Below are 11,344 nucleotides of genomic sequence, written 5' to 3' on the forward strand. Positions count from 1 at the left end.
TTCAGCTCGACCAGAAGAGAAGGCCCTTACTCAGCAACGCTGGGCTCCTGCCTCTCTTGCCTGATTTCTTACGTTGACCTCCTCCTCCTCCTCTTGATTGGGCAGCCTATAATAGACACAAACCACAAGGTTTCTTTTGTTGGCTTGTGTAGTGTTACAGTGGGGATACTGTAACACGCATATATCAAATCAGGAGGCCCGTAGAAAGAAGTATATATATATGGACGGATTCTTGGTAGATGTTTCAGAGATGTTTATTTCTCCAGCCGCATGGCTGGAGCTCTGCCGAGGAACTCTCACAGTCTGGACTGAGGGTCCTTGCCCGCGCAGGGAAACACAAACCAACCAATGGGGAACGAGGCTGACCAGGGGCTCGGGAAACCCCGTGCCTCCCCTCAGGGCCCCTCTCCCAGGGCTACATGGCAGGGGGGAGGAGACCCTGACAGCGTAGGATGATGACCACGGAGCCAGGAAAGGGCCTACGGCCTACACTGTGTATCCTCCACATTATCTTTGTGGATGAAGATCTGCATAGCTGATGTCAAGAAAGGACAAGTTGGCTGAAGGAGGAGGTCCCGGGCAGCTAGGATAGTCCTCTTTTAGCTCTGATGAATGGCACAGAATGGAACAAAATCTTATGACCAGAATTTGAAGGACACTGTCAGGAAAATTAATCCACAAACACCAGAGGTTTATGTCCAAGAAGGAGACAGAGGAGTCCTGTTACTTTATTTGAATAAAGGGAGAGATCGTGGGCATTTCCCCTGGGGTCTCTCAAATTGTTAGAGGACACAGCCTCCTTTTTATCCTAATTTCTCGGCCGCATTTCCCTCTCTCTTTCCCCATTGGCTGAGGTATTTGAGAGGTACAGACTTCCTGAATCGCCTAATACAGACCCCCTTCTAATGTATACACCCCCTTTTTCTTTTCCTTGTGTCAATCAGTGGAATTCTTATGGAATTTATGGTTCCTCCCATTGCTTCTTTCATCTCTCAGTATCTGGCTTTATCTACCAGCGGACCCACAGTTTGTTTGCAAAGAGAAATCCCTCTCTTTCCTTTCATCAATCAGTGTAATTCCTATGGAATTTATGGTTGTGGCAGGGCATATCACCCCTCTCCCCACCACAGCTGGCTGGTGCAGATAGGAGAGATAAACCAGGCGGGCAAGGCCCAACAGGTATAATCTCCTGGCGCCAAAAGGTCTGCCATCTTAACAGATGTGGGAAGAGATAAAAAAACATAGGTGACCAAAAGGCCTGTTTTACACTATAAAAGTACAACAGATTGTCACGGAGGCAGAAGTCTCTTACACACTCCCTGGGAACGTGTGAGACGACTTCTCTCCGAAGCTTGGACGCAACTTCGTGGTTACTTTTCCGGAAATTGAGGGAAAGGATTTTGATGTGTGCCCCTTCAACAATTTGGTGGTAGGATACATTGAATCTGAATCTATACTATTTCTTCACTAGTCGTATTAAAAAATGGTACCTTATTGTGCACCGTATATTTAGCTATTAATAGCTTCTTGTTGGAAGCCACGCAGGAGAGGGAGCCCGGATCCCCGGCGGGGGGAGAAAAACAGAAGCCAAACCAATATGGTTGAAAAATACACTCCGATTTATTAGCAGTCTAAAGGCACTTATATAGTATACCAGCTTGTTAGCTCCTAAGTGGCTTAACGCTTATCAAGACACATTTCTATTTCTACATAATTGGACTACATTGGCAGTTTTCCACAGTCTTGTTATGATCAAAAGAATTTTGTGCTTAACTCCTCTGTATACTCCCGGATAACACACCTGCAGGTTCTTACTCCCTGTATGTTCTCAGACCGAACTGTTTACTTTCACACAGGGACTTTCCCATGGAAAATGTCTCTCACACACACAGGCCTAAAAACCTCCAGCTCAATAGCTTGCACAGTTCTTTTATTGATCCCAATAATTCCATTCTCCAACAGCTTCTTTTGTGTTTTTTTCCTGTGTAGTAATAGCCTGTTTTAAGTCTTATGTCTGTTAGTTTTGTGTCTATTAAATAAATACTTAATTCTGTAATAGACTGAATCAGCCATTATTAAAGAACTTGCGGACAAGAGTGGGTTTTGGGGTGCTGGCCATCCCTATAAAGTTACTGCCTGCTGCCAGAGGCCTGGGCAAAAGGCAGGGACTTATCTAAACCCCTCACATCTAATTCATAACAATGGTTCCTCCCATTGTTTCTTTCATCTCTCAGTATCTGGCCTTATCTAGCAGACCCACAGTTTGTTTGTAAAGACAAATCCCTCTCATTCCTTTCAACACTACAGCCAAAAAAGTAACCTTTGCCTGATTAAGGGTCATTTAAGTATTAAGATGCAGACCCCTGAGTATGCCAATAAGCTTAATGAAGTACATGCTACCACATATATGACTGCATTACTCCGCTGTCCTCTTAGATCATGCTATATATAAGGAGGGTAGAAATTTCACCTAGTTAGGAGGACTTCCCAAAAGACCGCGGAGACAGTTGACAGGCTGCTGTCTTCTCCCAAGCAGGGACACTGTCTTGGGGTGACTTTATGATGTGTATCCCCTATCGCTGTTCTATGCCCAGAAATCAATCCTGTGCCTTTCTGTGCCTTTAAACTGAGCCCGAGAGGGGGGAGAGAAAAAACTGAGCAAACTTTTCAAAGCAGTTGTTCAAGGACACAGATACACACTCCTCTGCATTCTGCTGCAGCAGCGAGAAGAGTGGAGGAAGCACCCGTCTTGCTTTTCAGCCAGCTTTCGGCTTTGTAGCGGGTTCAGTTGATAACCGGGCAGAAACACCAACTTAGTGCAGTGGTTTGGTCCAAAATACTCATTACTGTTTGCCTTCTGTGAGATAAGAATTAGGAGAAAAACAAAGCAGGCACAAGACTTGAAAGAACATATATAAGTTTATTAATAGACCTAAAAGGAGGGAAAGAAAAAAATAAAATCATACCACACCTTCAGAACACTTCTCCTCCCCCCACCTTTCTCCCTTCTCCCACTGTAAAAAGACAACCCTTGAGATGTTCAGTCTGTTTACCACTTCCATAATAACCTTGTTCAGTTCATTTAGGAAGAGGGGTCCCTCTTGCTCATGCTATGGAGACATCTCCACAAGAGATTCTCTCATGGCTTCAGTATCACGAGACAGCCGCCCAAGTTGGTTCTCTGCTCGCATGCGAGTCCCTTCCCCCAACTTGCAGCTTTTCCCACAACTGCTTTCGAGGGTCCAATATTGGGCTACTGGGCTGCAATTTTAAGGTTGAGCCGTTCAGAAACAAAAGTTCTCTTCACCCATCTCTGGGAGCATTTCCATCTCTGAGAATAGAGGCCCTCCTCCTTTCCTGGGAGAAAAAAAGCATCTTCATCTGTAGTGGTTTGGTCTAAAATACTCATTACTGATTGTACCGACACATCACCGCTGACACATGCCCTCGCAATGCCTCCAACCACATCTTTGCTCACTCTCTAAAAAAGAGACATCATCTCTAAGACTATCTCCGGGAGTATGACTAGGAACAGAGGTCTTCTCCTTCCAATTGGAGCAAGAGTCCTCATCGCTTCCATCTCTCCCTGTTCAAATTTCTCTTCAAATCACAGCTGCTTCAGCATTTGCTTGTTTCAGCATACCCATTGTAATTTCATGAAAGCATGGGGGGTGGAGCGTTCAACTTGTACTTGTGAGCAAAAGTACCTGTGCTGAAACAAGCAAATTACACATGATCTTTGCCGGGAAGCAGGCAACTTCATCTGAATCTTCAGTGGGAGAAGGGAGAAAGGTGGGGGGAGGAGAAGTGTTCTCCCCGGTTCAAGATTACAACGGGTACTCTGATATATCATAGCCCATCACCACCATAGCTTTACAACAGAATTTCAGCTTTAAGCATCTCCTCTTTCTCCTCCCTCAGGATTTCAGCTCTTCTTTCTTTACTTAATGTCTGCAGGCTCCATCTGTTCTGGAGGAAGCTTACAGCACTAAAAGGGTTAATCTCACCCGGCTTTGACGCTGGAATTTCGTTTATCGCTGTTGGTCACATGATCTTTGCCGGACAGCAGGGCAGCGTCAGCTGAATCTTCAGCCGTACTGGAGAGGGCGGGCCGCGCTGTCTGCATGGAGCAGGGTTGGGGGGGTGGGGGGGGGAGTTGCGGGTGGAACAGGGCCCATTGGCTCCAGGATGGCTGTGGCTCGACACGGGCCCAGCCCGACCAGGTCCCGGCAGGGCCCAGAAGGCCCCGCACGGGGCCCCGCACGGGCCCAGCCCAGTTACCTGTCCCGAGGCCGGAAGCAAGAGAGGTAGCTTCCCAGGGTTTGTCCATTCTTAAATGTGGACCACAGAGGCGGTCAAAATTCTAAGTGGCTTAAAAATTTGTCAATATTCAATCTAGCCAGCGGATAGGTTCTGTCAGGTCACAGAGGAAGCTGTAAGCACCTCTTTGCAGGAAAATCCGGAGGTATGCTTGCTAACCCATGACAGGCTCCTTTTCTCTGGAGGGAGAGTTGAATTTTGTTTTCGTGGGACTTCGGTTTCTCCCTTTTTCTTCTGGACTCTTTCAACATCAGAACACACCAGGAGTATTTTCCACCGAGGCCCTGGAGTTGGGCCCACACCGACCCAGCTCCAAGGAGGAGGAGAGAGACCACACCTACAGAAGGACTCTGAAATCTTCCCAGGTTTCTCTCCACAGCGAGAGGTTTTATTATTCAGCATTATTATCCTTTTCCTGTGTGTTTGTTAAATAAATAGGGTTTTTTTCCACTTCGCTTTCCTCCGAGGAAAATTTTGTTTTCTCCAAACCTGGTGGGGGAGGGGTGGTGGTAACCTGCCTTCTATCAGAGGATATTTTCTTCCAAATTTGTCTCAAACCGGCACAAATAATTAGTGGCGCCCAATGTGAGGCTTGAAGGAAAGTGAAAAAACCTGTACTAATTACATTTTGATTTGGTTTTAATTACTTTGTATTGGGGTAAAGTAGTCACCATGTTGGTTGAGTTCATAATGTCTCTCTGGTTTGAGGTACTAATGTCTTTCTGGTCCCTAGGCCTGTTTGAGGTACTGATGCCTTTCTGGTCCGTAGGCCTGTTTCCCTATCCACAAATTGCTCTGGTTTTGTCCCTGATATGTAACTTTTACCAAGCAGGGGCACGAATCCGGATTTCTATTTTGCTGTGCTCGGTGATAAGGATTTATAAGAAGTTAACAGAGGTACTGGCAGTTGTTCAAAGTGTGTATGATATGTGGTTTCTCCATCCTAACCCCAGTCCTAGTTTCAGTAGCCTGTTTTGGGAGTTTATTAGTAATTGCACCCAGTTTGTTAGAGGAGGAGGGGATGGGGTTTCCCAGCCTTTTATCTCCTTCCCCTTTAAATTTGATAGGTTATCTTTTGAGAATGTTCAGTTTCCCCTGGATGTTAAAGAGACCACCTTCCTGGTATTTTATCTAGTAAGCTTCCTCTATATGGTTTGAAGTTTGTCTAGGATGAGGACTCAGATTTCCAAGGTGACTGATGAGACACCTGACCCAGGCGTGGAAAATCCTGAGTGGTGTGGGGAATGGGAGGATATGGGCCAAACCCTGAAGGAATTCTCTGACCCAATAGCTTGGAATTGCCCCCCTGAACAAATTCAGAAACCAGCTGAGGTAGGAAAATATCTGAAAGAGGAATGCAATGAGAATTCTAATGAGAAAAAGCTCATTGCAATATGCGGGGTCTTGGCATATGCTTATCGCACTCTGCTGGTTACTGTAGGGCAGCAGATAAAGGCAGAGGGGCAGGAAGATAAATCAGCAGACACCTTAGTCACTCAGGCTGCAGCCAAACCAGACAGCAAGCCTAAGCCATTGACAGTTGCTCCTGTCACAAGAAAAATACACACAACCAAAACCGATCGCCCAGTGAAAGATGATGATGATGCGGGGGAAGGAACCTCAAAGCCACCAGCTGACTCAGGCGCAGAAATCATTACTGAGTCCATGTCCATGAAGGACCTTCGTAGCCTAAGAAAGGACTATACCCGACGGTCTGATGAATCCATAATAAGTTGGATGGTCCATATTTGGGACGCTGCAGGTGATGATATAATGCCAGGCGGTGCTGAAGTGAGGCATTTGGGATCCCTGCCACGTGATCCGGCTATCGACCAAGTGATGATAAGGAGGGCTGACTGTCAGTCTCCAGACACGGGTCTTAAATGGCGCAAGGGAAAGATACCTGTGAGCAGACAATTTCTATATGCAGCAAACCCAGTGGAAGACCATACAACAAGGGATCCAACGCTTGAGAGAACTAGTGGTGGTAGAGGTTGTCTACACACACAACCCAGGATTAAGGAGTCCAGACAGGGTCCCAGTTGACCCAGTGATGTGACGAAAACTCATACGACTTGGGCCACAAGAATACGCTTCTGCTTTAGCAATAATGAAACCGGATGACGGTGGGAATGAGACGGTGCGGGATATGGCGATGAAGCTCCGAGCATGTGCAGATGCCGTGCATGGCCCAACACATGCAAGAATCTGTGCTGTTTTGGTCAAATTTAGAAATATATCCTCTGATAGAAGGCACTACCACCCTCCCCCACCAGGTTCAGGAAAAAATGAATTTTCCTCGAAGGAAAGTGAAAGAGATAAAAACTATTCCTTTAACAAACACACGGGAAAAGGATAATAATGCTAAATAATAAAATCCCTTGCCCTGCTGAGAGTAACCTGGGAAAATTTCAGAGTCCTTCTGTAGATCTCTCTCTCCCCCTCCTTGGAGCTGGGACGGGGTGGTGGGCCCACCTCCAGGGCCAAGGCCTCGGTGGAAAGTCCTCCCAATGTATTCTGATGTTGAAACCATCCAGCAGAGAGAAAAGGGAAAAAACGAAGTCCCAGGAAAACAAAAGTTCAACTCTCCGAAGGAAAAGGAGCTGAGGAAAAAAAAACTGCCAAAAGCAGACTGGAAAGAAAAGCAAGCCAGGTGCTTCCCTTTCCTCCCGCACTTCTGCCACAGCTGAAAAAAAGTCTCTATCTTTGTGTGACCTTGAACAAGCTGCAAACTGCTTTGAAAAAGTTTTGCTCAGTTTTTTCTCCCCCCTCTCAGGCTCAGTTTAAAGGCATAGAAAGGCACAAGAATTAATTTCTGGGCATAGGGCAGCGATATGGGATACACATCATAAAGTCACCCCAAGACAGAATCTCAGCTGTGGAAACACGTCTGCAGAAAGTGGAAGATAAAATAGAGAAGAATCACCAGGAACTCAAGAAGGAGATTAAAAAGGGCCTTCTCCAAATCTCGGTGGTACAGATCAGAGATTCTGTTACCAAATGCAGACGTTCCCCAGCTAGAGAGAGAAGGTACATCCCACAAGGTGAGCTGTGGGTCTTCCTGTGTGATAGTGGGGAAAAAATGAGGAGGTGGGATGGAAAATCCACTGCTGCTCCGGCGCAACAAGTGCGTGAATTGAAGGACAGCAAGACGCAGAGAGGAAGTTCCACCAAAAAGGAAGCAGCTCCAGTTGCCCATAGCCAAACTGCCAGATATGATGGAAGAGAAGATGACATGTCCAATCCCCTTGAAGGAACCTCTAAAATGTATGCCCAGGGAAAGAAGGATAACCAGGCATAGAGGGGCCCTGCCTCTAGCCAGGTAGAGGCCAGGGAAAACTGTGGTTTTTTGACTGTGTGGATTCGTTGGCCTGGTACATCAGAACCACAAAAATATGATGCCTTGGTCGACACTGGTGCGCAGTGTACAATAATCCCATCGCAACATGTGGGGGTAGAATCTGTTTCTATTGCTGGCGCAACAGGTGGATCACAGGACTTGACCCTGGTGGAAGCTGAGGTGAGCCTGACTGGAAATGAGTGGAAGAAACATCCCATTGTGACTGGCCCAGAGGCCCCGTGCATTTTGGGCATAGACTTCCTCCGAAGCGGGTATTTCAGCGACTCAGAGGGACTCAGGTGGGCTGTGGAGACAGAGGGCATTAAGCAATTGAACACTTTGCCTGGATTATCAGAGAACCCGTCTGCAGTAGGCCTTCTGAAGGGGGAAGAACAAAGAGTACCAATTACCACCTCGACAGTGCATCGCTGACAGTACTGCACAACTCGAGATGCTGTGATCCCCATCCACAAGATGATCCGTGAGCTGGAGAGCCAAGGGATGGTCAGCAAAACCCACTCACCCTTCAACAGTCCCATCTGGCTTGTGCGCAAATCGGAAGGAGAATGGAGATTGACTGTGGACTATGGTGGCTTGAATGAAGTGACTCTGCCATTGAGCGCTGCTGTGCCGGACATGTTGAAGCTCCAGTACGAGCTGGAGTCCAAAGCAGCAAAGTGGTACACCAGTATTGACATTGCCAATGCATCTTTCTCCATTCCTCTGGCACCAGAGTGTAGGCCTCAGTTTGCCTTCACCTGGAGGAGCATGCAATACACCTGGTATCGACTGCCCCAGGGGTGGAAGCACAGTCCCACCCTCTGCCATGGACTGATCCAGATTGCACTAGAAAAGGGTGAGGCTCCAGAACATCTGCAGTACATTGATGACATCATTGTGTGGGGGAGCACCGCAGCAGAAGTGTTTGAGAAAGGAGAGAAAATCATCCAGATTCTCCTGGAAGCCGGTTTCGCCATCAAGAAGAGCAAAGTCAAGGGACCTGCTAGAGAGATCCAGGTTCGGGGAGCGAAATGGCAAGATGGACGGCGTCAGATTCCCACTGAAGTCATCAACAAGATCACAGCAATGTCTCCGCCAAGCAACAAGGAGACACAAGCTTTCTTAGGTGCCATAGGCTTTTGGAGAATGCATATTCCTGAGTACAGCCAGATTGTGAGTCCTCTCTACCTGGTAACCCACAAAAAGAACAATTTTCATTGGGGCTCTGAACAGCAGCAAGCCTTTACCCAGATCAAGCAGGAGATTGCTCACGCCGTAGCCCTTGGCCCAGTCAGGACAGGACCAGAAGTGAAGAACGTGCTCTACTCTGCAGCCGGGAGCCATGGTCTGTCCTGAAGCCTTTGGCAGAAAGTGCTTGGTGAGACTCGAGGTCGACCACTAGGATTCTAGAGTCGAAGCTACAGAAGGTCCGAAGCCAACTACACTCCAACAGAGAGGGAATCTTGGCAGCCTCTGAAGGAATCCAAGCTGCCTCCGAGGTAATCGGCACTGAAGCACAACTCCTCCTGGTGCCCCAACTACCGGTGCCGGGGTGGATGTTCAAAGCAAAGGTTCCCTCTACCCACCACGCCACCAATGCCACATGGAGCAAATGGATTGCTCTCATCACACAACATGCCCGTATCGGAAAACTGAATCGCCCTGGGATTTTGGAAATAATCACAAATTGGCCCAAAGGTGAAAACTTTGGTCTCATTGACAAAGCGGAACAATAACAAGTGACATGTGCCGAAGAAGCTCCACCGTACAACCAACTGCCAGCAGAAGACACACACTATGCTCTTTTCACTGACGGTTCCTGTCGCATTTAGGGATGAAACAAAAGTGGTAAGCAGCTGTATGGAGTCCCACACGACGGGTTGCAGAAGCTACTGAAGGAGAAGGTGGATCGAGCCAACTCGCTGAACTCAAAGCCGTTCAGCTGGCTCTGGACATTGCTGAAAGAGAGAAGTGGCCAAAGCTCTACCTCTACACTGATTCATGGATGGTAGCCAATGCTGTGTGGGGATGGCTGGAAAAATGGGAAAAGGCTAATTGGCAGCATTGGGGAAAGCCAATCTGGGCTGCTGAAGAGTGGAAAGATATTGCTGCCCGGATAAAAAAGCTAGTTGTGAAAGTCCGCCATGTAGATGCCCATGTCCCCAAGAGTAGGGCTAATGGGAGCACCGAAACAACAAGCAGATAGATCATGGCTGATTCGGTCTATTATAAAATGAATTATTTATTAATAGACACAAAACTAACAGACATAAGACTTTAAACAGACTACTACTGTTGTAACTGCTGGACTCTGTCTAGCAGGCTGCTGCGGCCTGAAAGCTCAGCGAGGGTTTCCTAGGGCCACGCGATTAATCGCATTCCAGAGTCCATTTTGGACCGCTCTGCCATCTGGCTCCGGCAGCTAGCAGCGTTACAATGCAGTGGATGGTAAAGAAGGCAGAGAAGGGTCTCTCATGAGGGTTTGAGATGGCTTTAATCACATCTTTTCCCTGTGATGTTCAGAGGTAGAGAGACAGCATGGTCTGAGTGTGGGGTGGTTTTGTCAGGGGCCCAGGGGCAGTCCCTGGGCAGGGTTGGGGTACAGAAGTAAATAGGGAGAAACTGAGGGAGTGGCCAAGGCTAGGGAGGGAACAAGGGGAACATACAGAATCACAGGGTTAACAGGCCACCACATATTACTACACAGGGATAAAACAAAAGAAGATACTAGTATATACACGCAGAACTAAAGGTACCATTAAAATTACAGCTAGCTAAGAAATAGTATAACTTAGGATTCCATGTTTCTTACCATCCAATTCTTGATGGAGTACACATCGAAGTCCTTTCCCTCAATTTCCAGAAAAGTAGCCTCAAAACTGCGTCCAGCTTTGGGGAGAAATCTTCTCACATGTTCCAGAGGAGTGCGTAAGAGAGTTCTGCCTCTGTGATAATTGTGTGGGCTCTTATAGACATAAGAACAGTGTCCTTGGGTCAAGAATATTTCTTTCATCTCTTCCCACATTTGCTTTCCAGACTAAGATGTTGATTCTTAGCTGGGGGTGTGAGCCTTTTGGTGCCAGAGATACCCCATGCTGGGTCTGTGACCCGCCCGAGTTACCTCTTGCATATGTACCAACCATCTGTGGTAGAGAGGGGGTAGACATGTCCTGCCACAACACCTGAGGTTCGGTTCCACCAATCGAGCTGGTTTAGCCAAATCTGAGCCCCTGCATACAGTAGACGGAGATAAGGTCCCAGTAGTGCATGTCAGAGGACTGTTAGGAAAGACTGTTTGGGTTAATTCTGCCTCGAGTACAGACAAACCCATTAGTGGGGTTGTCTTTGCTCAGGGACCTGGTTGCACATGGTGGGTAATGCAGAGAGATGGAACAACACGTTGTGTACCACAGGGGGATCTGATTGTTGGGTGAAAACCATCTGTAATGTGGAATGCCTGTATACCACTGCTTGCTGAGTGTCACTGTCACTGTACATAGCTGTATATATGTATGTATTAATGTGTGTGCGTAGAGTTAGAATATATTAGTTTGGGCATGAGCCGACAATATGGGATAAGGGGTGGAATGTCTTGGGGTGACTTTATGATGTGTATCCCCTATCGCTGCTCCATGCCCAGAAATCAATCCTGTGCCTTTCTGTGCCTTTAAACTGAGCCCGAGA

This window comes from Aphelocoma coerulescens (genome assembly GCF_041296385.1).
Source record: "Aphelocoma coerulescens isolate FSJ_1873_10779 chromosome W unlocalized genomic scaffold, UR_Acoe_1.0 ChrW_unloc_scaf_1, whole genome shotgun sequence".
Classification (NCBI taxonomy): Eukaryota; Metazoa; Chordata; class Aves; order Passeriformes; family Corvidae; genus Aphelocoma; species Aphelocoma coerulescens.